This window comes from Ornithorhynchus anatinus, chromosome 3, assembly GCF_004115215.2.
Source record: "Ornithorhynchus anatinus isolate Pmale09 chromosome 3, mOrnAna1.pri.v4, whole genome shotgun sequence".
Lineage (NCBI taxonomy): Eukaryota > Metazoa > Chordata > Mammalia > Monotremata > Ornithorhynchidae > Ornithorhynchus > Ornithorhynchus anatinus.
The window spans coordinates 6,636,881-6,663,841 of NC_041730.1; the positions used below are offsets into that span (position 1 = coordinate 6,636,881).

Sequence of the window (26,961 nt, forward strand, 5' to 3'; positions counted from 1 at the left end):
CCTCTTCCTGATGGTCAGAGGTGACTGTGCACCCCCTCCCATCTAAATGGAAATTTCTGAATCCCCAGGAGGGCTGGTCCTGGGGATCCCAGGAGGAAGGTGGCCTCTGTCAGGAAGCTGAGAAGAAGAGAAGCAGTGTTGCTTAGTGGATAGAACCCAAGCCTGGGAGTCAGAAGGACCTGGGTTCTAATCCCGGCTCCGCCACACGTCTGCTGTTTGACCTCAGGCAAGTCACTTCACTTCTCTGGGCCTTGGCTATCTCATGCGTAAAAATGGAGATTACGACTGGGAGGCCCTGGGACTGTGTCCAACCTGCCTGACTTGTATTGACCCCAGTGCTTAGAACAGTGACTGGCACATAGTAAGTGCCTAATTACTATTCTTTAGTCTTTGCATCAGCTTTGAAGGGAGGCTATGCCTGCCTGCTTTGTGGTACAGACTTGGGGGTACTTTGGAAAGAAATCCATTGATCAGTGAGTGCCCACTCACACTGTAGAGCACTGTAGAGTACTGCAGAGCACTGTACTAAGCACTTGGAAGGGTACAACATAACAGAATTTCTAGGCCCGTCCTTGCCCCCAAGGAGTTTACAGCCTAGAAGAAAGAAATCCATAATAATAACTGTGGTCTTGGTTAAGCGCTTACTCTCTGCCAAGCACTGTACCGAATGCTGAGGTAGAGAAAAGACAATCGATCAGGTCGGACAGAGTCCCTCTCCACCATCCACAGATGAGGAAGCTGAGGCACAGAGAAGGTAGGTGATTTCCCCAAGGCCACAGTGAAGGCAGGTGGTGGAGCTGGGATCAGAAGCCAGAGCCTCTGATTCCCAGGCCCGTGCTCTTTCACCTAGGCCCTGGTGCCTTCTCATAGCATTCTACTTTTAAGGGAACACTGAAACACTTGGTTGAAAAAGTAAACTTTTTCCCCCAGACTACCATTTCCGAGAATCCTAGATCTTCAATCAATCGATCGATCGATCGACCGTACTTTTTGAGTGCTTACTGTGCGCCGAGTAACGTACTAAGCACTTGGGAGAGTACAGTTCAACCTTCTGTGCCCACAATGAGCTTACTACAGTCTAGAGGGGGAGGCAGACATTAATATTAATAAATAAATGTCAGGTGATAATAATAATTGTGGCATTTGTTAAGCGTTTACTGGAGTGGATACAAGCAAATCAGGTTGGACACAGTCCCAGTCCCAGATGGGGCTCAGTCTTAATCCTTCCGTATCAAAAAGAAGCGTCTCGCTATTGGCTTCAGAGCTCTCCATCCACTTGCCCCTTCTTACCTCACCTTCCTTCTCTCCTTCTCCATCCCAGTCTGCACACTCCTCTCCTCTGGTGCCGCTCACCTTCTCGATTTTGCCTGTATTGCCGCCGACCCCTGGCCCACGTTCTATCTCTGGACCTCCCTCCTCAAATCCTCCAAACAATCACTCTTCCCCCCTTCAAAGCCCTACTGAAGGCACACCTCCTCCGAGAGGCCTTCCCAGACCAGGGCCCCTTTTCCTCGGCTCCCCCTCCCTTCTGCGTCACCTTGACTCGCTCCCTGGACTCCACAACACTTATGTATATATATATAAATATGTAATTCTATTTATTTGTATTGATGCTTGTTTACTTGTTTTGATGTCTGTCTCCCTCCCCCCCCCCCCCCCATTTAGACTGTAAGCCCGGTGTGGGCAGGGATTGTCTGTCCTTATTGCTGAATTGTATTTTCCAAGTACAGTATCCTGCACACAGTAAGCGCTCAGTAAAAATGATTGAATGAATGGGTGAATGAATCCCCATTTTACAGCTGAGGGAATCGAGGCCCAGAGAAGTGAAGTGACTTGCCCAAGGCCACACAGCAGACAAGGGGCAGAGCTGAGATTAGAACCCAGGTCCCTCTGACTCCCAGGCCTGTGCTCTATCCACTAGGCCACACTGTGCACTGTGGGGCTGATGAAGGGGGAAATAAAGGGACAGGTGGGATGAAACTGGGTAGGTGGGAGTGGATTTGGTGGCTATGGAAAATGTCCCCCATGACGACCTCTTTCTTCTTCTCCCACTCCCTTCTGCGTCGCCCTGACAAACTCCTTTCGTTCACCCCCTTCCCAGCCCCACAGCACTTGTGTCCATATCTCTCATTTTTAAATTTTTATTATTGTCTCTCTCCCCTTCTTCAGACTAAACTCGTTGTGGACAGGAAATGTGTCTGTTTATAGCTATATTCTACTCTCCCAAGCACTTAGTACAGTGCTCTGCACACAGTAAGCGCTCAATAAATAGGACTGAATGAAGGAATTAATGAATGACAGCTCCCTAGCTTGTATGACAGCAGCTCCCCCAGAATCCTGTTGCAGGCCCCATGGCGGGCAGGGGGAGTCACTGGACCGAGTTTGAGAACCTCTGCCTGAGGATATATTTCCCCTCGCTGGGTGAACCAAATATTTCCCCTCTCTGGGTTGGGGTTCACGGCGGGATACAGAGGGTAAAAAGAATGTAATCAAACAGGAGAACCTTCCCTTCTCTCAGAGTTATGAATGGGACTAAGAGAGGCCACTTGACTAAGGTGTTATTTGTGATTTGTCAGCGGAGATGGGACGCTCTGCGGCCCGGGTGTGGCCTTTAATGGACTTGTAAATCATCGCCATGCTTTCACCAGCCTTGGGATCCACCCCGCCAATTGGATGCCTCACTTCCTTCTCGTCCCCATCCCTTCAGTGAGAAGAAACCCAATTCCTTCTCGTTATTTCAACTTCAGCCCCACAGCCCTTTTGTCCCTATCTGTAATACTAACAATAATCACAGTACTTGTTGAGCACTTACTCTGTGCCAAGCACCGTTCTAAGTGCTGGGGTAGATGCAAGGTAGTCAGATTGTCGCACGTGGACCCACAGTCTTAATCCCCATTTTCCAGACGAGGGAACAGAGACCCTAAGACGTTAAGTGGCTTGCCCCAGGTCACCCAGCAGACAAGTGGCAGAACCAGGATTAGAACCCGCGTCCTCTGGCTCCCAAACCTGGTCTGTTTCCACTAAACCACAAATCTGTTTTAATGTCTGCCTCCCCCTCTAGACTCTAAGCTCCTTATGGGCAGGGAACGTGTCTACCAACTCTGTTATATTGAACTCTTCCAAACGAACAGTACGCTGCTCGTGGACAGCAGTCAATAAATACCATTGATTGATTGATTGATTGATTATTTGGATCCCCAGGGTGAGGTAGAGAGAGAAAGCCCCTCTCCTAAATCCTTTGTCTTAGAGGATGAGGGCCACTAAAGGAGCTCAGGTTTGCAGGAAATCCCCACCAGGGAGTTGTGTGTTTGGGTTGACCTTGAATCCCAGAAACCCCAGGAGCTTAATTTTCTTATTAAGGATTGTATTTCTTATGAAAGCTTCATAATGTATTTCTAAATGACTGTCCTCCTTTAAAGGGTTATTTCCCCATTTAAAACATTTCGGAAGTGGCTCGTGGCTATTAGTTGCTCTCTGACTGCAAGCCCCAGATGCTTCCCTCCCTTAGGAAATAAAACTGGTGCTCTAGAATGGGGCTGGGGCATTTCCATGCCTAAAGCACAATCTCTATTCTTTTTTCAGAAAAAAAAAGTAGTATTCGACGGTACTTACTGTGTGCCAGGCAGTGAACGAAGCGCTGGGGTAGACACAAGATAATGAGGTTGAACCTAGTCCCCGTCCCTCAGTCTTCATCCCCATTTTACAGATGAGGTAACTGAGGCCCAGAGAAGTGAAGTGACTTGCCCAAGACCACACAGCAGACAGGTGGTGGAGCCGGGATCAGGACCCAGGTCCTCTGACTCCCAAGCCCGGGCTCTTCCCACTAAGCCGCGCTGCTTTCCGTTGCCTTCCTGCTCTTCATCGCCTCTCTTTCCCTTGCTGCTGGCCACTGGGGAGTGGAAGTGACGCAGGAAGATGCTGCCATGTTACTTCCATGGGTGCCCTTCCTCCTTCCTCCCGCCTAACTTTCTCCCTCCTTCCTTCTCTTCATCCCTCCCTGGCTCCCTCTCTCCCTCTCTCCGGACTAAATCCTGAATGAGGAATGGCACCAATCTTCATGGGAAGATGCTGACTGCAAGTGGGCTTTTTCCCAGTCACCTTGACCCAAGCATGCCCTCCCCTCTTCGATCAATCAATAGTATTTATTGAGCACCTACAGGGTAGAGAGCACCGTACTCTTTGGCGTCTGGGTGAGTATAATAGGGGGCGTGATCCCTGCCTTAGAGGAGATTACAATCTAGAGTGATTAACAGACACTAAGATAATGCATAGAAAGGAGGAAGAAGGAAAAGAGGATAATTGTATGTGAACTAGGGATCGAGTCCCAAGCATTTAGTACAGTGCTCGGCACATAGTAAGTGCTCAATAAATACTAGTGATTGATCGATCGATCGTGTATGCGACACTTGTTCTTACATACTGTGGGAAGTTATAAATCCCCAGGTGCTCAGGTAGCCAGGAAGTGTGAAGTTGCAAGCATAAAACCTGGGGAGATGAACTGGGGAAGGGGGTGTGGAGGAGTAGACGTTTGGAAAGGTTTGGAAGACTGGGAGAGCCGCGGTCTATTGGCAGGAGTTTAGCATTTCCTTGGGGTTCTTTTATGGTATCTGTTAAAGGTCGGGTATGTGCCAGACACTGCACGAAGTACTGGGTAGATTCAAGCTACTCGGATTATTATTATAATTATTATGATGATAATGGATGTCATTATGATTATGGCTATCATTGCATCTGTCAAGTGCTTACTCTGTGTCAAGAACTGTTCTGAGCGCTGGGATAGTTATAAGTCAGTCAGGTCACACACAGTCCCCGGCTTAAATGGGGCAAATCATCTAAGTAGCAAAGTTTGGATGACCACAGAGGAAAGTCCGATGTTTCTCTATTGGTGGTATTTTTTAGGCATTTACTAGGGGCCAAGCACTGTACCAGATATAAGATAATCAGGTCGGAAACAGTCCCCATACTCCATTGGGCTCACGCTCTAACTAGGAGAGAGAACAGGTGTTAAATCCCCATTTTCCAGATGAGGAAACAGAAGCACAGAAAAGTTAAGTGACTTCTCCAAGATCACCGGGCAGGCAAGAGGCAGAGCTGGGATAAGAACTCAGGTGTTCCGAAGCCCCGGCCCAGGCTCTTTCCAGTGGGCCACGCCGGCGACTCTCGGAATGGCCTGTGTTTTTTTGTGAGGGGAGGAGAAAGCTACTGGTGGCTAAGTTGTTGAGCTCCAACTCTACCCTTATTCTTCCCTCTCAGTGGTATCACAGGAAGTCACCAGACCCCAAGAGATTATTATTATTATTACAGTATGTGTTTAGTGCTTACTCTGTGCCAAGCACTGTTCTAAATAGTGGGGGTGATACAAGAGCATCAGGTCAGACCCAGCCCCTGTCCCACCAGGGGCTCACAGCCTAAACAGGAGGGTGAAGGATTTAATCTCCTTTACAGGTGAGGAAACAGGCCCAGAGAAGTGACTTGCTCAAGGCGACCCAGCTGAGCCAGGACTAGAACCCAGGTCCTCAGACTCCCGGGACTGTGCTCTTTCCACTAGGCCATGCTGCTTCCCTAGAGTCCCATCTGCAAAAGTTCTGCTCAGGGGCCCGGCATAATGGGAATTTACCTCACCTGCTGGGTGGAGGTGGTCTGACCTTTTAATAATGTTGGTATTTGTTAAGCGCTTACTATGTGCCGAGCACCGTTCTAAGCGCTGGGGTAGACACAGGGGAAATCATGGTGTCCCACGTGGGGCTCACAGTCTTAATCCCCATTTTACAGATGAAGTAACTGAGGCACCGAGAAGTTGTGACTTGCCCAAAGTCACGCAGCTGACAAGTGGCTGAGCCGGGATTCGAACCCATGACCTCTGACTCCAAAGCCCATGCTCTTTCCATTGTGATGTATCCCAGCGTGGCCTAGTGGATAAACCTCGGGCCTGGAAATCAGAAGGACCTGAGTTCTAATCCTGGCTCCGCCACTTGCCTGCTGTGTGACTTGGGGCTTAACAAGTATCATAAAAAAGTTGTGGTTTTTTCAGGCTCCTTTTATGATTTTTTTAAAAACTGTGTGACAACTTCTTCGTGCCTCAGTTTCCTCATCTATAAAATGGGGAATAGGATTGTGAGCCGTATGTGACACTGGGACTGAGTCCAACCTAATTAATAGGAATCTACTCAGTGCTCAGTCCAGTGCCTGGCACATAGTAAGCCCTTAAGAAGTACCACAATTATTATTATTAATTATTAGTCCCCACCTCAGGTCGTCTGTGTCAGTTCCCGCGGTTGTAATACATGGCCTGACTCTACTCGAGACCCAGACATTTTAGGCTGGGGGCTTGAATACGAGTAAAAACACTTCATAATGAAATATGCCGGTACTGAAATACCATCTGACCTCTTCTGGGCACTCCCTAGTGTGGGGAAAAAAGAAACCGTAGATGAAACAACCTGACCCTGCATGGGTTCTGAAACCTTCCTTCCGGCGCTGATGCCAGGGAGCTTGGGGAGAAAGGAGACCATGGGGAGACTTCTGGGCTTGAAGAGATTCCTAGGATATCAAGTGCTAATAACATAGTCCAGTAAACTTACGGCGTCGCCCAGCCCATGAATAGGGTAGGTAGGGCCCTAACAAGGAGGCCCTTATTTCAAACACTGGTTTCTGAGCGAGGAATTTGCTGCAGCAGGAATCTTTGCAGCAGGAAAGATGTAGAGGGTCTCTGGAAAGTTTCAAGCTTCTTACTCTGTGCCTGACATCTATAAGGGCTTAACAAGTACCATAAAAAAAGTTGGGTTTTGGGGGGTCCCTTTTAAGATTTTTTTAAAAATGGTGTTTATTAAGCACTTCGGTCATATTTATTCGATTGTATTTATCGAGCGCTTACTGTGTGCTGAGCACTGTATTAAGCATTTGGGAGAGTACAAAATAACAATAAAAAACGGACACATTCCCTGCCCACAACGAACTTACAGGCCAGAGGGGAGAGAGACATTAATAGAAATCAATCAGATACAGATAGGTGTGTGAGTGCTGTGGGGCTGGGAGGGGGGAAGAATATAAAGGGAGTAAATCAAGGCGACGCAGAAGGGAGTGGGAGGAGAGGAGGGCTTAGTCAGGGAAGGCTTCTTGGAGGAGATGGGCCTTTAATAAGCCTTTGAAGTGCGGGGGAGTAATTGTCTGTCGGATTTGAGGCGGGAGGGCGTTCCAGGACCAGAGAGGCAGGATGCGGGCGAGGGGCCGGTGGTGAGATAAACGAGATGGAGGTGCAGTGACAAAGTTGGCATTAGAGGAGCCAAGTATGCAGGCTGGGTTGTAGTAGGAGAGTAGTGTGATGAGGTGTTAATAATAATAATGTTGGGATTTGTTAAGCGCTTACTATGTGCAAAGTACTGTTCTAAGCGCTGCGGGGGATCCAAGGTGATCAGGTTGTCCCACATGAGGCTCACAGTCTTCATCCCCATTTTACAGAAGAGGTCACTGAGGCCCAGAGAAGTGAAGTGACTTGCCCCAAATCACACAGCAGACAAGTGGCAGAGCCGGGATTAGAACCCACGACCTCTGACTCCCAAACCCGGGCTCTTTCCACTGAGCCACGCTGCTTCTCCAGGAAGGAGAGGGCAAGGTGATCGGGTGCAATGGACCAGGCACCGTACTAAACTCTGGGGTAGATGGAATCTACTCAGGTTGGGCACTGTCCATGTCCTGGGTGGGGCTCCCAGTCTTAATCTCCATTTTACAGATGAGGTAACTGAGGCACAGAGACGTGAAGTGACTTGCCCAAAGTCACGCAGTAGACATTTGGCAGAGCCGGGATCAGAACCCAGGTCCTCTTGACTCCGGGGCCCATGCTCTTTCCACTACACCACGCTGTTCCTCTAAGAGCTTATTTTGTGGCAAGCACTGTATGGAGGGCTGAGGTAATTACAAGACGATCAGTCGGACACAGTCCCTGTTCCACGTGGGGCTCATAGTCCAAGCAGAACTGTTTATTGCTGTATCGTCCGCTCCCAAGCACTTAGTACAGTGCTCTGCACAGAGTAAGCACTCAATTAATACAATTAACTAAGTAGGAGGGAGTAGGATTCAGTCCCCAGTTTTACAGATGAGGTAACCGAGACCCAGAGAGGGAAGTGATTTGTCCAAGATTCCATAGCAGGTAAGTGTGGGGCTGAGATTAGAACCCGGGTGCCAGGCCTGGGTTCTTTTCACTGTGAACCGGTCGGTCTGCCCGTGAAGTGGTCCTGCCTTTGGCTGGCAGGAGTCCCCGACTGGATGGAGAGAATCCCCTTCGCGGGAAAACCTGTCCGAAAGAGGTCTTCGGTTTTCCTATTGGTGAATTTAGGGACCGTCTTCCATCAGACACAGCCCATCTCGCCGATCAGCAAAATTTGCAACTTGTAAGGAAAAAATACCTCACCCAAGTCACTTCATCCGCATTCATTTGCCTTGCACGGGAGATCACCTCTAGTCAGAGAAGGGTCTCTCATGGGAGTTGGTCTCCCTCTGCTCCTGTGAGAAGCAGTGTGGTCTAGTGGATAGAGCAGGGGCCTGTGAGTCAGAAGGACCCAGGTTCTAATTCTGACTCCACCACCTATCTGCTCCGTGACCATGGACGTGTGACTTCACTTCTCAGTGCCTCGGTTCCCTCATCCGTCCAGTGTGAGCCCCGCGTGAGACATGGCCTGTATCCAGTCCAATCAGCTTGTCTCTACTCCGGTGCTTAGTCCAGTGACTGGCACTTAGTTAGCGCTTCACAGATGCCCTAAATATTAATTTTAATCAGTTGAAGAGAGGCCATGCGGGACTCCAGTGGGAGAGAAGGAGGAATATTGGGCAGGCCGGAGGACGAGGACTTTCGGGGGGCATCGGGTGTTCCCAGGAAAAAGGAAGAGGAGGAATCGCTTGCTGAAGGAGTAACTGTTTTGGTGGGAAGAGTCCCGTCGCAGTTCTCCCCACCCGAGAAGTGTGGGGTTTTGTCACATACTCCCCGATTTGCTCGACGCGGGGCTATGATTCTGATTCCTCTAAGCCTCTCCACAACCCCTTACCGAATACCATTTTTTAAAAACCCAACTCTGCCCAAGCCTGCATTTCTCCTTCACGCTCCTCCTTTGCTTAAACTCAGTTCCAGCTCCCTCTCCTTCCCACTCCCACCTCTGAGTTAGTTGAGCGTTCATTCCTGTCATCGTATATTCCTGGAAGACCCGCCACTTCCCCGCCCCACCTCCAATTCCCTCTTCAACCCTCACTGCTTCTCCAAAGCTGATCCCGGACCCTGGGAAGAGATAACTCTGGGGCGGATTCAGTGCTGCCCAACACATCGTTATCCATGTCTCCCTTGGGTGTATTTCCTTTCTTTCCCTGTGATGATAATAATAATAATAATAATGTTGGTGTTTGTTAAGTGCTAACTATGTGCAGAGCACTGTTCTAAGCGCTGGGGTAGATACAGGGTCATCAGGTTGGCCCACGTGAGGCTCACAGTCTTCATCCCCATTTTACAGATGAGGGAACTGAGGCCCAGAGAAGTTAAGTGACTTGCCTACAGTCGCACAGCTGCCAAGTGGCGGATCCGGGATTCGAACACATGACCTCTGACTCCCAAGCCCAGACTCTTTCCACTGAGCCACCCTGTATGATAATATTAAGTGTAGACTAAGACCTCACTCATCAGAACCAAGCCTAGCACATTGCTGGATCTTAACATTTGTTAGTTGGTAAAAAAGGAGATGGAAGCCGCTGAGATGCACAGGGCTTGGTAGTAATAATGATAATAATAATAATAATAATAATAATAATAGAAATAGTGTTTGTTAAGCAGTTAGTATTTGTTAAGCACTTACTATGGGCCACACACTGTGCTGAATGTCCTCTGGATCCTGTCTCACCCCTGGACTTTAATAATTACAGTATTTATTAAGCGCTAACTACAATGATGATAATAACAGTACTTTTAAACCCTTATTTTATGCCAAGCACTATTCTAAGCACTGAGATAGATACGAGCAGGGGGAAGCAGTGTGGCTCAGTGGAAAGAGCCCAGGCTTGGGAGTCAGAGGTCATGGGTTCAAATCCCAGCTCCGCCACTTGTCAGTTGGGTGCAAGTCACTTCACTTCTCTGAGCCTCAGTTACCTCATCTGTAAAATGGGGATTAAGACTGTGAGCCTCATGTGGGACAATCTGATTACCCTGTATCTACCCCAGCTCTTAGAACAGTGCTCTGCACATAGTAAGTGCTTAACAAACACCATTATTATTATATGAATTATTATTATTATTATTAATAATGGTATTTTTAAGCACTTACTATGTGCCTCACACTGTACTAAGTGTCCTTAGGATTCTGTCTCACCCCGGACTTTAATAATTGCAGTATTTATTAAGTGCTAACTATAATAATATTAATAGTAGTTGTTCAACATTTATTTTATGCCAAGCACTCTTCTAAGCACTGAGGTAGATACAAGTTATTAGTATTAAAAATAATAATGATAATAATGGGTATCTGTTAAGCGCTTACTATGTGCCAAGCACTGTTCTAACCACTGAAGTGGATGCAAGGTAGTCAAGTTGGACGCATCCCTGTCCAATTTAGGGCTCTTACTCTTAATGCCTATTTTACAGATGAGGGAACTGAGACCCAGAGAGGTTAAGTGACTTGCCCAAGGTGACAGAAGTTAATCAGGTTGGACCCAGTCCCTGTCCCGCATGGGGCCCGCAGTCTAAGCAGGAGGGGGAACAGGCACTGAATCCCCATTTTACAGATGGAGGAACAGAGGCTCAGAGAAGTTAAGTGACTTGCCCAAGGTCAGACATGGGGCAAAGCTGGGATTAGAACCGAGATCTTCGGACTCCCCGGCCCTTGCTCTTTCTACTAGGCCACGGTGCTCCTCTCTGTGCCAAGCACTGGATTTCAAACGAGATAATCACATCACTCGCCATCTCTATCCCACACGGGCTCACAGGCTAAGTGAAAAGAACGGGCACTGAATCCCCATTTTACAGTCGAGGGAACCGAGACGCAGAGAAGTGAAGTGACTCACCCAAGGTCACACAGCAAGTGGCAGAGCCGGGGTTAGAACCATGGCCCTTCGACTTCCAGGCCCAGCGCTTTCCACTGGACCACACTGCTCCTCTAAAGATCTGCCCTATTTCCATTTTGTAGCTCATAGGATACTGATAGAGACAACTTTTTTAGCTAGGTGCACTGGGAGGAACATCTTCCATCTGAAAAAGTCGATAATAATAATGATACCCATTAAGCACTTACTCTGTGCCAAGCACTGTTCTAAGCACTGGGCTAGAGACAAGTTAATCAGGTTGGACACGGTTCCCGTCCCCCATTGGGCTCACACTCTTAATCCCCATTTTTTTCAGAGGAGGTAACTGAGGCACGGAGAAGCGGAGTGAGGTCAAACAGCATTCAGGTGGCGGAACTAGGATTAGAACCCGGGTCCTTTCGACTCCCGGGCCGGTGCTTTAGCCACTAAGCCACGCTGCACTTGCACGTGCGTCGAGTCACCCATTATTAGTCATCTGCTATTAGTTATTATTAGAAATATCCCATCACCCAGTCCCCACGGACTGGAAGATTCCCCCGGGCAGGTGGACGACTGTTAATTGAGAGGGTTATCGGTATTTTGCCATCCGTGTGAGCGTCGTCTAAGGAAGGGGTCCAAAATCCTGTACCCCTTTCCTTCCTTCGATCAGTTACAAAGCGAAGCCAGAGAATTGCAGCTCAGGCTTCTCCTAGGTCGTCTCTATCAACTCTGTTAGAAGCAGCAGTGGTAAGAGCCCGGGTTTTGGAGTCAGAGGTCTGGGTTCGAATCCTGGCTTTGCCACTTGTCAGCTGTGTGACTGTGGGCAAGTCACTTCACTTCTCTGTGCCTCAGTTACTTCATCTGTAAAATGGGGATTAAGACTGTGAGCCCCACGTGGGACAACCTGATTCCCCTGTGTCTACCCCAGCGCTTAGAACAGTGCTCTGCACATAGTAAGCGCTTAACAAATACCAACATTATTATTATTATTGTTAACTCTGTTATCCCGTTCTCTCCCAAGTGTTTAGTCCAGTGCCCTGCACACAGTGAGCGCTCAACAAATACAATGGACTGATTAGTAATCCCGTAATCTACCTCAGCACCTAGTGACCTTTGAATAAATATTATTATTATTATTCTTTGGCTTTCAAACGCAAGGTCAGTAGTTCCTCCAGCTGGTAAACACTATTTCTAAATCAGGAAAAAAGGCTTGGGGGGAGGATGTAAAGAACGATGCAACATGTCTATTTTGTCAAGAACCTTTTTGTTGGGTTTTTTCGGCATTTTTCTTGGGGAATTTTGGGGCTTGTTCTCTTTGTAAGGAATATTGTTAGAGCGAAGGCTTTACTACCACAGAAATTATTCGTCGTCTACCCAACTACAGTTCACGTTGAAGTCATTTACTATCCCATAACAAAATTTATAAGTCGCACGGAAAAGTACCCCACGAAAGTCGCTTTGTCAGTATTCATCTCTTTTTTATGGTATTTATCAAGCGTATTTCCTCCAGCTGCTGATGACGCTCCGAAACTCATGAGTCAGGCGGGCTGGTCCAGAGCTGGACCGAGCCGGGTTCAGTCACTCCTCCTCATCCCCCCTCCTCAGGTGATGAGGAGGAATGAGCTCGTGAAGGTCTGTGGGGGCTGGGGGGAGTGACCATTAGACCCTGCTTTGCGTGAATCAATTCATAATAATAATAATGATGGTATTTGTTAAGTGCTTACTATGTGCCCAGTACTATTTTAAGCGCTGGGGTAGATACGAGATAATCAGGTTGTCCCTCATGGGGCACCCAGTCTTAACCCCCCTTTTACAGATGAGGTCACTGAGGCCCAGAGAAGTGAAATGACTCACCCAAAGTCACCCAGCTGACGAGTGGCAGAGCTGGAATTAGAATTAGAACAGTGCTTAGAACGGTGTTTGGCACATAGTAAGCGCTTAACAAATATCATCACTACTATTACTACAAGAAAACTGAGTTGGACACAGTCCCTCTCCCACGTGGGGCTCACAGTTTCAATCCCCATTTTACAGCTCAGGTAACTGAGGCCCAGAAAAGTGAAGTGACTTGCCCACGGCCACCCAGCAGGGAAGTGGTGGAGCCAGGATTAGAACCCGTGACCTTCCGATTCCCAGGCCCGTCTTTATCCACTACGCCATGCTGCTTCTCTTTTTAGCTCTTGGGAGACTACAATATAACAATACATCACTGGGCTGTGGCCGGGATCGGGTGGTCTAGGCTGGGAAATATCGACCTATGTTTAGCTCACCTCTTGGGATCCTTTAATTCCCAGCTCCCGCTCCCCCTCCTTCCCACCCTGCCAGAGAGGCGTGCTCTCCCTCCAGCCCCACCCCCGCTGGCTCGGTGTGGCATGTAGCGTGGCTCAGTGGAAAGAGCATGGGCTTGGGAGTCAGAGGTCATGGGTTCGAATCCCAGCTCTGCCACTTGGCAGCATGGTGACTGTGGGCAAGTCACTTAACTTCTCTGTGCCTCAGTTCCCTCAACTGGAAAATGGGGATTAGGACTGTGAGCCTCATGTGGGACAACCTGATTACCCTGTATACCCCAGTGCTTAGAACAGTGCTCTGCACAAAGTAAGCGCTTAACAAATACCAACATTATCATTATTATTTTGTGGGCTTTAGGGAGAGGACAGGAAGGAGGAAGATGTTGTGGATCACAAGACTGAAAAAGGTCTGTGAGCCACTGACTTAGTGATCTAATGTTTCTCCCGAATGGGAAGTCGTTCCCACCTGTGTATATTTTCCACTGGCACTACGCTTCTGCCTCCAGGGCTGTCGGACTGGCACCGCCCAGAAGCTCCCTGAATGGTGCGCGGCTTTTCCACGGGAAGGGATGGGAAAATCCAGGAGCTGTTTATCCCTCCTGCTGGCCAAAGTGGATGCCGGTTGGCCCCGTCAGGCTACGATCGCTCCCCCACCTCCCCCGCGTTCCCCAAAGCCCAGAGGGTTCTGGGTTCTTGAAGAACTTTGGATTTCCTTTGGAAAGGATCGACCCAGAATCCCCGTCTTGAGGGACGTTTTTCACTCCAGGGCCGTCTTTCGGATACCCTCTCAATCATTCATTCATTCGGTCATATTTATTGAGCGCTTACCGTGTGCAGGGCACTGTCCTGAGCGCTTGGAAAATACACTTCATCAATAAAGAGAGACAATCCCTGCCCACATCGGGCATACAGTCTAGCATACAGTCTAGAAGACTCGATTAGACTGTAAACCCGTCAACGGGCAGGGATTGTCTCTATCTGTTGCCGAATTGTACATTAATAATAATAATGTTGGTATTTGTTAAGCGCTTACTATGTGCAGAGCACTGTTCTAAGCGCTGGGGGAGATACAGGGTAATAAGGTTGTCCCACGTGAGGCTCACAGTTAATCCCCATTTTACAGATGAGGTAACTGAGGCACAGAGAAGTGAAGTGACTCGCCCACAGTCACACAGCTGACAAGTGGCAGAGCTGGGAGTCGAACCCATGACCTCTGAGTCCGAAGCCCAGTCTCTTTCCACTGAGCCATGCCCAGATCTTCACCCCGTCCCCGCCCGGGCCCGTAGAGGAGTCAGGGCAGGACCCGTTTCGCTCAGGTGCCAGTGAACCCTGAAAAGGACTGTGGGTCGGGGGAGAGGGCCCGAAGCGACGGACTTTAACCAGAGTTGAGCTTCACTGGGGCAAGCACCTACCTTCATGGCCCAAGACACCGCCAGCAGAGCATCCTCTGGCCAGAGATCACTGGGATAATGATAATAATAATTGCGGTATTTGTTAAGCGCTTACTACGCGCCAGGCACTGTACTAACCACTGGGATGGAGACAAGCAAATCAGGTTAGACACAGTCCCTGTCCCACACGGACTCAGAGTCTTAATCCCCATTGTACAGACGAAGGAAGTGAGGCCCAGAGAAATGAAGTGTCTTGCCCAAAGTCACACGGCAGACGCCTGGCAGAAACCGGGGTTAGGACCCAGGTCCTTCTGAGCCCTAGCCACCAGACCGCTCAGCACACCCAGGGGCCGTCCTCCCGCCCCACCGAGTCACCCCGAGACCTTATTTTAGCTCCGCGCTAAACACCAAAAAACACAGGGCTGCGTCCCCACAGTTTCAGCCGGCGTGAGGCCAAGTTGACCCCGAAGCGGGTTGCTCTGCACATAGTAAGCGCTCAATAAATACTATTGAATGAATGAATGAAGAAGGGGGAAGACAGACATCAAAACAAGTAAACAGGCTCTCACCCAGGCTGGTTGCTTGCCAGGAGGACCCAAAGGAGAGACTGTAAGCTCGTTGTGGGCAGGGAATGTGTTTGTTATATAGTACCCTCCCAAGCGCTCAGTACAGTGCTTTGCATACAATAAGCTCTCCATGAATGAATGAATGAATGACTATGATGATTTGCTTCAGAGCTTCTAGGAGACATGGACCGTACTGAACCTCCAGGAATCTCCCACTTAACTCAGTTTATCCTCCAAACATCCCTGGGAAGAAGGGAGAGTTAGGTCTCCAGCGTGGCTCAGTGGAAAGAGCACGAGCTTTGGAGTCAGGGCTCATGAGTTCGAATCCCAGCTCTGCCACTTGTCGGCTGTGTGACTGTGGGCAAGTCACTTAACTTCTCTGTGCCTCAGTTCCCTCATCTGTAAAATGGGGATGAAGACTGTGAGCCCCACGTGGGACAACCTGATTCCCCTATGTCTACCCCAGCGCTTAGAACAGTGCTCGGCACATAGTAAGCGTTTAACAAATACCAACATTATTATTATTATTAGGTCATATTACTCCCTTTCACAACAGAGAAGGAAACTGAGGCCCAGAGAAGTGAAGTGGCTTGTCGGAGTTCACCCAGTCATCTCAGGACAGAACCGGCTCTAAAACCCAGATCTTCCTGGGGAGCAGCGAGGCTCAGTGGAAGTCAGAGAATCTGAGTTCTAATCCTGGCCCCACCAATAGCCTGCTGGGTGACCTTGGACGAGCCACTTCACTTCTCTGGGCCTAAGTTCCCTTCTGTGCAAAATGGGGATTCAGTATCTGTCTTCCCTCCTACTTAGATTGTGGGATCCCACGTGGGATCCGTTGATCTTGAATCTTGTCTTATGCCGTCGAGTCGTTTCCGACCCATAGCGACACCATAGACACTGGTCTCCCAGAGCTCACCGCTCTCCACCTGCAGTCATCCCGGTAGCGGATCCACAGATTTTCGTGGGAAAAATCCGGAAGTGGTTGACCATCGCAGTAAACTCATCTCCGCCCTCGACTCCCTCCCCTTCCACTGCTGCCCAGCACGGGTGAGTTTTGACCTCGCCAGCCACCGGCCACAACCTTTCCGCTCGCCAGCCACTGGCCACGCTAGGAATGGAACGGACAGGCCTCTGCTTGACTCTCCCTCCCGTAGCCGAGACTGGTAGAGGACTGGAAACTCTCCAGGTGCCACCCTGAGAGGGATCTTTTATCTACTCCAGGGTTTAGCACAGTGCCTGACACACAGTAAACACTTAGCAAATATTATTATTATGATTATTATTATTGAAGCAGCATGGGTCAGAAGGTCATGGGTTCTAACCCCAGCTCTGCCCCACATCTGCCGTGTGGCCTTGAGCAAGTCCCTTCACTTATCTGGGCCTCAGTTACCTCATCTTGTAAAATGGGAATTGAGACTGGGAGCCCCACGTGGGACAAAGACTGTCTCCAACCCGATTTGCCTTCCCAGCGTTTAATACAGTGCCTGGCACACAGTAAGCGCTTAACAAATACCACACATTATTATTATCATTCTGACTCCCAGCCCCAAGCACTTTCCACTTAGATGGTCCATCTGCTTGTACTGATGTCTGTCTCCCCGCCTGTAGACTGTGAGCTCGTTGTGAGCGGGGATCATCTCTATTGTTTTATTTCACTCTTAGTACAGTGCTCAGTGCTCAATAAATACGACTGAATGAACGAATCTACTTTCTCGGGGCAAGTAAGCACTCAATAAATACGACCGAATGAACGAATCTACTCTCTCGGGGCAGCCTCGACTGTTGAGGTCAGGCCCGTCCTGGGCGAATTCTCCCCAGGCAGCTCCAAGCCTTCCCCCGTCAACTCCTGAAGCCCTGGAAATAGACGGGGGCGGAGGGGATATTTTATTCCATGTTTCCCTACGTTTGGGGAGTGCCCTCCAGCCTGCTGATCTTTCGATCTACCCAGGGACTTGATGGCATGTCCTGGCGTGTTATATGGTACCCTTGTGTCTCCCCATCCACCCACAACCTCGCACTTAAGTTCAAAGGGATCTTTGTGATAGGAGAGAGCAAGATACCCGCCCTGCCAATCGGGCCTAAGGCCAGGTCTCCGTTCCCTCTGGCACCAGTGCATCCCAAGAAGGAGGATGGCTTAGTGGATAGAGCACGGGCCTGGGAGTCAGAAGGTCATGGTTTCTAATCCATTGTATATATTTTTATTACCCTATTTATTTTGTTAATGAGGTGTCCATCCCCTTGATTCTATTTATCGTGATTAAGTTGTCTTGATTTTGTCCGTCTGTCTCCCCCGATTAGACTGTGAGCCCGTCAGTGGGCAGGGATTGTCTCTATCTGTTGCCAAATTGTCCATTCCAAGCGCTTAGTTCAGTGCTCTGCACATAGTAAGCGCGCAATAAATACTATTGAATGAATGAATGAATGAATGAATGAATAATCCTGCCTTCGCCACTTGTCCGCTGTGCGTCGCTTCACTTCTCTGGGCCTCAGTTCCCTCATCTGGAAGATGGGGAGCGAGGCCGTGAGCCCCAAGTGGGACAGGGACTGTGCCCAACCCGATTTGCTTGTTTCCACTCCGGTGCCAAATACAGTGCCGGGCACATAGTAAGCGTTTAACAAATACCGTAATCATAATCCCGATGCCGGCAAATCGGTTTGGGATTTTAGGCTCACGGAAGTCTTGCACATACCCTTTTTTCCAGCCCAACCTGGGATTTTTGCATTCCAGATGTGATTCAGGCTGGGAGACCTTGGTTGGGAAAAGATTGCTCAACAACATTGGTCCAGAGACTCTTCGATACCGGCAAAGCGAGGGTAACCCCCGACTAACACTCATCTTAGAGAAGCAGCGTGGCTCGGTGGAAAGATCACGGGCTTGGGAGTCAGAGGTCGTGGGTTCGAATCCCTGCTCTGCCACTTGTCAGCTGTGTGGCTGTGGGCAAGTCACTTCACTTCTCTGTGCCTCAGTTACCTCATCTGTAAAATGGGGATGAAGACTGTGAGCCTCACGTGGGACAACCTGATTACCCTGTATCCACCCCAGCGCTCAGAACAGCGCTCTGCACATAGTAAGCGCTTAACAAATACCAACATTATTTGTGTGGTTTGCTCCCTGCCCATTCCCGGTATTGACTGCTGACATCTGTATCAGTCGAACGATTGATCAGTGGTATTTACTGAGCACTTACTGTGTGCGGAGTATTGTACCACATGCTGTTTCATGGGATTTGTTAAGGGCTGACTATATGTGAAATTGTTCTAAACGCTGAAGTATGTAGAGGTGCTTTAGGTTCGACCTGCTTGGGAGAGTCCAGTACAACAGAGTCGACAGACCCGTTCTCTGCCCACAGAGAGCTTAGGATCGAAGCAAGGAGACAGATTATACAATAAATTACAGACATGTGGCCATAAATCCACATGCAGCATGGCAGCATGGTTCTAATCCCGGCTCCTCCACGTGTCTGCTGTGTGACCTTGGGTAAGTCACTTCACTTCCCTATGCCTCAGTTACCTCATCTGTAAAATGGGAGTCGAGACTGTGAGTCCCTGGTGGGGAAGGGACTGTGTCCAACCCAATTTGCTTATATCCACCCCAATGCTTAGTACAGTGCCCGGCGTGTAGTAAGTGCTTAACAAATACCATAATTATTATTATTGTTATTATTAAGTGCTGGGGGGCTGAGGGTGGGGTGGGTAGTGCTCAAAGGGGACAGGTTCAAATACAGAGGTGACAGAAGGGAGAGAGAGTAGGGGAAATGAGGATTTAGTCAGGGAAGGCCTCTTGGAGGAGGTGGGATTTCAGTGAGGCTTTGAAGGTGGGGGGAGTGTTTGCCCAGGAGAAGGTCTATTTTCTACAGGACATTTGAATGGAAAATTCCTCTTGTACCCGAATCTACGTGGAGTAAATATCACAGTCCATTAGGTGGTGAGTTCCTTGAGAGCAGAGACCGTGACTTTAATTTTTATTAAATACTCTCCCAAATGCCCGGTACAGGGTGTTCTGCCATAGTGCAGGCTTTCAAGAAAGATTTTGACTAGAACCAGATTAGGGAGTTAGGGAATAGTCTTCCCACAGGGCAAGCCCGCGTGGGTTTGGCTGGCCGCGTTGTCAGAAGAACTGCTTGTGCGCACATGCGTGTACGTGTGTGTCATTGGAAAAAGTGAGTAATACAGTGCGAGTTTTTCTTAACGTGAGGTTGTGTGCGAACACATTCCTTGAGTTTCTGCATTCACCCCACCCTCAGCCCCGTAGAACTTCTGGTCATAATTTATCAATCAAACAATCATGTTTATTGAGCACTTAGGATGTAGACTAAGCACTTAGGAGGCTACAGTACCACAGAGGTGGAAGATACAATGGCTCAGTGGAAAGAGCCCGGGCTTGGGAGTCAGAGATCATGGGTTTGAATCCCCGCTCGGTCACTTGTCAGCTCTGTGACTTTGGGCAAGACACTTCACTTCTCTGGGCCTCAGTTCCCTCACCTGTAAAATGGGGATTAAGACTGTGAGCCCCATGTGGGACAACCAGATCACCTTGTATCCCCCCGAGTGCTTAAAACAGTGCTTGGCACGTAGTAAGCGCTTAACAAATGTCATCATTATCATTATTATGATTAGAGGGGGAGACAGACATCAAAATAAAGAAATTATTTCCCGAAGTGTACAAAAGTGCTGTAGGGGTGAGGGAGGGGTGAATAAAGGGGGGCAAATCCAGTGTAAGGGCAAGGAGGAAGGGAGTGGGGGAAGAGGAAATGAGGGCTTAGTCCGGGAAGGCCTCTTGGAGGAGATGTGCTTTCCAAGCGCTTAGTACAGTGCTCTGCACATAGTAAGCGCTCAATAAATATGATTGAATGAATGAATGAATAAAGCTTTGAAGGTAGGGAGACTGATCGTCTGTCAGATATGAGGAGGGAGAGCGTCCCAGGCCAGAGGCAGGACATGGGCAAGGGGACAGTGGCGAGATAGATGAGATCGAGGTACGGTGAGTAAATTGGTATTAGAGGAGTGATGTGTGTGGGCTGGGGTGGAGTACGAAATCAACCCATTAATAGTATTTATTATCATCGGCAATATCAATAGCATTTATTGAGGGCCTGCTGGGTTCAGAGGACTGGGTAAAGAGCTTAAAGTAAGCAAAGCTACTTATTGAGCACCTCCAAGTACAATGTAAAGTGCTTACAGAGACAGACCTTTAAATGAATTACTGCTAAGGAGGGTAATAGAATATATGCAATAGGAACATACTGCTTTGGGGGCTAGGAAAATCTAAATGCGTAGATGGCGTGGAAAGGCTGAGGTGGCAATTGGGGAATACAAAATGGGAAGGTTGGTAATCACCTGGGGGTGGCCTCCTGAAGGAGGTGTGGTACCCAAAGGGCTTTAAGTAATGATAATTGGGCTATTTGTCAGCGCTTACTATGTGCCAAACCCTAAACTGAGTGCCGGGGTAGATGCAAGATTATCAGGTCCCACGTGGGGCTCACAGCCTGAGTAGGAGGGAGGACAGGGATTGAATCCCCATTTTGCAGATGAGGAAACTGAGGCCCAGAGAAGCATAGTGACTTGCCCGAGGTCACAGAGCAGGTCTGCGGCTGAGTCAGTTTTAGAACCCAGATCCTCTGACTCCCAGGCCTGTGATCTTTCCATGAGGCCAAGCTGCTTCTCTCCCAGTCTTCGAGGACAGGGAGAGCTGGCAGATGTGAATGGGGAGAGCATCCCAGGCCTGAAGAAGGGTGAGGGGCAGGGAATCGGCCACGGGAGAGATGGGAGAGAGGCCTGGTAAGGACGGACAGACTGGCGGGGATGAGGGAAGCAGCTACTGGGCTAAGTGCGTTGCTAGTACATTGCTGAGTGCTTAGGACAGTGCTCTGCATACAGTAAGCGCTCAGTAAATATGATTGAATTGAATGAATGAAACAGCTGGCATTCCTGGGAAGCATCTGTCAAGCAGGCCGGTTAGACTGTGAGTCCGTCAATGGGCAGGGATTGTCTCTATCTGTTGCTGAACTGTCCATTCCAAGCGCTTAGTCCAGTGCTCTGCACATAGTAAGCGCTCAATAAATACTATTGAATGAAAGGCCACCAATGAGGAGGGGGTCAGGGGACATTTTCCTGGCCCCAAATCCTTGTCTCTACAGGCTCCGACAAGTAGTTTGAATAATAATAATAATAATAGTGATAATAATAATAGCAATTAGGGTGCTTCATTCATTCATTCATTCATTCGGTCGTTATTTATTAAGTTTTTACTATGTGCAGAGCACTGTACTAAGTGCTTGGGAGAGTACAATATTCATTCAGTCGTAGTTATTGAGCACTTACTGGGTGCAAAGCACTGTACTATGCGCTTGGGAGAGTACAATACAACAGTAAACAGACACATTCTCTGCCCGCAATGAGCTTACAGTCGTGACCCGGCGGAGAAGACAGACATTAATGTAAATAAATAAATGATAGATACGGACATAAGTTCTGCGAGGCTGAGGGGGGGAAGATACAAGGGAGCAAGTCAGGGTGATGAAAAAGGGAGTGGGAGAAGAGGAAAAGGGGGACTTAGGGAAGGTCTCCTGGAGGAGGTGGCGAATACAGAAATACTAGCTAATCGGGTTAAAATGTGGTTTAAGACGGTGAATCCCACATGGGACATGGACCAAGTCCAACCTGATTATTTTGTAACTACCCCAAAATAAGCAAACAACCACCTCTAAAAAAAAATAATCAAACAGAAACTCCTTACCATCAGCCTAAAGTACTCAGGCGATCGCTCAATCAGTCAGTGGAATTTAGCGAGCGCTTAGACACGCAATAAGCTTCCCATTTGTTCAGGGAGCCTAAGTGCTGTTCTTAACAATCCACAGGAAGGTTTCTAAAACATTTCGAGAAGCAGCACGGGAGTCCGAGGGGCGTGGGTTCTAATCCTGGCTCGGACACTCGTCCCCTGTGTGACCTTGGGCGAATCACTTCACTTCTCTGGGCCTCAGTTACCTCACCAATACAACGGGGGTTAAGATTGTGGGCCCCTTATGGGACAGGGACTGTGTCCAACCTGATTAGCTTTATTTACCCCAGTGCTCAATACAGTGTCTGGCCCACAGTAGGTGCTTAACAAGTACCACAATTATTATGATTATTATTCTAGCAGCACCCAACCCTGGGCTACCGACTAGGCTGTGAGTGGATTCCTCCGGACTCCTCAGAGCCTCTTTACTAAAAGGGGAAGAAAAACTTCCAATATTTAGTTTATGTTAATGTTGGTATTTGTTAAGCGCTTACTATGTGCAGAGCACTGTTCTAAGCGCTGGGGTAGACACAGGGGAATCAGGTTGTCCCACGTGGGGCTCACAGTCTTCATTCTCATTTTACAGATGAGGTAACTGAGGCACAGAGAAGTTAAGTGACTTGCCCACAGTCACACAGCTGACAGGTGGCAGAGCTGGGATTCGAACTCATGAGCTCTGACTCCAAAGCCCAGGCTCTTTCCACTGAGCCACGCTGCTTCTTAACTGCTCTTAATGTCTTAATGTTGACTGCTCTCTTCCGGTTTGGCTGCATCTTTGGTTTCATCTTGGGATGAGCCAATACCTTTGGGAAGGCATAGAGCCCCTCTCCCTGAATAGGGAGTCCCGGGACCCACTAATAATAATATTGATGGTATTGGTTAAGCGCTTACTATGTGCCGGGCACTGGGGTGGATACAAGCAAATTGGGTTGGTCACAGTCCCTGTTCCACGTGGGGCTCAAAATCTTCATCCCCATATTACAGATGAGGTCATTGAGGCCCAGAGAAGTGAAGTCTTACAGTGTGCTCTCCCAAGAGCGTAGTACAGTGCTCTGTATACAGTGAGCATTTAATTGATGATCAAGTGACTTGTCCAGGGTCAAGGCAGAACCATATTATTACCATATATCTGTTGCCGATTTGTACCTTCCAAGCGCTTAGTTCAGTGCTCTGCACATAGTAAGCACTCAATAAATACTATTGAATGAACCAAGATTAGAATTAATCAATCAAATGCATTTATTGAGCACTTACTGTGTGCAGAGCACTGTACGAAGTGCTTGGGAGAGTACAAAATACAGAGATGGTAGACACCTTCCCTGCCCACGGTGAGCTTACAGTCTAGAGGGGGAGATAGACATTAATATAAATAAATAAATTATGGTTATGCATGTAAGTGCATTGGGGCTGAAGGAGAGGTGAATGAAGGGAGCAAGTCAGGGCGACGCAGAAGGGAGTGGGAGAAGAGGAAGAGAGGGTTTAGTCAGGGAAGGCCTCTCGGAGGAGACGGGCCTTCAATAAGGCTTTGAGGGGGGGAGAGTCGTTGTCAGATATGAAGAGGGAGGGCGTTCCAGGTCAGAAGCGGAATGTGGGCGAGAGGTCGGCGGCGAGATAGACGAGACTAAGTATGGTGATGAGGTTGGCATTCGAGGAGTGAAGTGTGCAGGCTGGGTTGTCGTAGGAGACGTGAGGTAGGAGCGGGCAAAGCGACTGAGTGCTTTAAAGCCAATGGTGAGGAGTTTCTGTTGGATGCGGAGGTGGATGGGCAACCGCCAAAGGTTCTTGAGGAGTGGGAAAACACGGCCTGAACGTTTCTGTAGAAAAAGAATCCAGGCAGTAAAGTGTGGACTGGAATTGGGAGAGACAGGGGGCGGGGGGTGGCGGTCAGCCAGGAAGCCGATACAGCGGTCAAGGCGGGAGAGGATAAGTGCTTGGATTAACATGGCAGCGGTTTGGATGGAGAGAAAAGGATGGATTTTAGTAATGTCGTGGTGGTCGAACCAACGGGATTCAGTGATGGATGAAATACACGTGTTGAATGAGAGAGAGGAGTCAAGGATAATGCCACGGTTAAGGGCTGGTGGGACGGGAAGGACGCTGGTGCCGTCTACATCGACGGGAAAGTCAGGGTGATTGGCGGGGTTTTGGTGGGTGGATGAGGAGTTCTGTTTTGGGCGTGTTAAGTTTGAGGTGACAAGCAGAGATGTCTTGAAGGGAGGAGGAAATGTGAGACGGCAGAGAGGGAGAGAGATCAGAACTGGAGACGTAGATTTGGGAAACATCCACATCGAAGTGGTAGTTGAGGCCGTGGGAGTGAGTGAATCCAGGGCCTCTGACTCCCAGGCCCGTGCTGCTTCTCGGTCAATTAATGGTATTTATTGAGCACTTGCTGTATACAGAGCACCGAATTAAGGGTTTAGGAGTATACAATGCAGCTGGGAGATCACTGCCTTTAAGAAGCTTACAGACTAGTTGGAAGAGTCAGGCATTAAAATAAATTACAAGTAGTGGAAGTAGGAGAGTATAAGGATGTGGACATAAGTGCTTTAGGGGTCGGAGTGACAAAATGTTTAGGAGATATAATAATAATAATAACGGCGATGAGGATATCGGGAAGCGCTTGCTAATTGCGTCAAGCACTGCGGTAGATACAAGGTAATCAGGTTGGACACGGTCCACGTCCCACCTGGGGCTCACAGTCTTAATCCCCATTTTACAGATGAGGTACCTGGGGCCCAGAGAAGTGAAGCGACCTGCCCGGGGTCACACAGCAGTCAAGTGGCAGAGCTGAGATTAGAACTCAGGTCCTTCTGACTGCCAGGCCCATGTTCTATTCACTGGGCCATGCTGCTTCTCAAAAGATAGGGACCTGAGTGTAAAGCAGATGTGGAGTCGTAGTAGTAGTATTCAGGAAGTGGGAAGCAGCGTGGCTCAGTGGAAAGAGGCCGGGCTTGGGAGTCAGAGGTCATGGGTTCGTATCCCAGCTCTGCCACTTGTCAGCTGTGTGACTGTGGGCAAGTCACTTAACTTCTCTGTGCCTCAGTTCCCTCATCTGTAAAATGGGGATTAAGACTGTGAGCCCCACGTGGGACAACCTGATTCCCCTGTGTTTACCCCAGCGCTTAGAACAGTGCTCTGCACATAGTAAGCGCTTAACAAATACCAACATTATTATTATTATTATTATTACTTACTGTGGGCAGAGCACTGTACTAAACTCTGGCAGAAAATGCACAGATAGGAATTAGACGTGATCCTTGGCCCTCAGGGAGGCGACCTCCCTCCCTCCTCAAATCCACCAGACAATGACTCTCCCCTGCCCTTTCAAAACCTTACTGAAGGCCCATCTCCTCCAAGAAGCCTTCCCTGACTAAGCCCCACCTTTCCTCATCTCCCACTCCCTTCTGCGTCGCCCTGACTTGCTCCCTTTGCTCAGCCCCTCAGCACTTAAGGACATATCTGTCATTTTATTTATTTATATCGATGTCTGTCCCGTCGCCCCCCAGCCCCAGACTAAGAGCTCACTGTGGCAGGGAATGTCACTGCTTATTGTCGTACTGTACTTTCCCCACTGCTTAGTACAGTGCTCGGCACACAGTAAGCGCTTAATAAATGAATTGAACGTCCTACCGCTGTCTTGGAACGCCGTCCCTCCTCACCTCCGCCAAACTCTCTTCCTCTCTTCAAAGCCCTACTGAGAGCTCACCTCCTCCGAGAGGCCTTCCCAGACTCAGCTTCCCCTTTTCCCTCTGCTCCCTCTGCTCCCTTTCTGCTCCCCCTTCACCTCCCCTCAGCTAAGCCCCATTTCCCCCATTTCCCTCTGCTCCTCCCCCCTCTCTTTCCCTCCCCTCAGCACTGTGCTCATTTGTATATATTTTTATTACCCTATTTATTTTGTTAATGAGGTGTCCATCCCCTTGATTCTATTTATCGTGATTAAGTTGTCTTGATTTTGTCCGTCCGTCTCCCCCGATTAGACTGTGAGCCCGTCAGTGGGCAGGGATTGTCTCTATCGGTTGCCGAATTATCCATTCCAAGCGCTTAGTACAGTGCTCTGCACATAGTAAGCGCTCAATAAATACTAGTGAATGAATGAATGGATGGATGAATGAATGAGAATAGAGCAAAGAGGTGGAAGTTTCGTCAGGGAAGACTTTCTGGAGGAGTTACGATTTTAGTAAGGCTTTGAAGACTGGGAGAGTGGTGGTCTTGCAGCTATGAAGAAGTAAGCGGTTCTAGGCAGGAGGGAGGGTTTGAACAGCGGGGTCCGCAGCAAGAGGCTTGGGATCGAGGCACAGCGAGTAGGTTGCTATTTATAATTATAATAGTGGCATCTAAGTGCTTGCTATGTGCCAAGCATCGTTCTAAATGCTGAGGTAGATACGAGGTCATCAGGGTGTCCCACATCGGGCTCAACGGCTTCATCCCCATTTTCCAGATGAGGGAACTGAGGCCCAGAGAAGTGAAGGGACTTGCCCAAAGTCACACAGCTGACAAGTGGCAGAAGCGGGATTGGAACCCACGACCTCTGACTCCAAGCCCGGCCTCTTTCCTCTGAGCCACGCTGCTTCTCTAGTAGAGGGGCGAGGTGGGCCGTAGAGGGAGAGGAGCGAGCCGAGGTAGGAGGGAGAGAGCTGAGTGAGTGAGTGCATTCAAGTGAGGAGTTTCTGTTTTCTCTTTAACTCCTGTAGGCCACTGGCGTCACAAGCTCTCATTTACAAAATGAAATGAATTTTTAATGTGCTTTTTTTTTTCCCTCTGGGTAAATATTAGACCAGTGATGAGTAAGAGTTCCTTGGTAGTTCCCTCCCTAGATTTTCTCTTTCATTTATATTTTATTGCACATATATTTTTACACTGTATTTGGGTAATTATGCCTGTGACCTATTGAGAAGCAGTGCGGCCTA

The 26,961-nt window shown here is 48.8% G+C and overlaps 1 protein-coding gene across 1 annotated transcript in view; it reads left to right on the plus strand.

The window, feature by feature from the left end:
* LOC100088326 (type 2 DNA topoisomerase 6 subunit B-like) overlaps window positions 1-26,961 on the plus strand; it is a 58,678-nt gene that overhangs the window by 23,102 nt on the left and 8,615 nt on the right. The window lies entirely within an intron of this gene.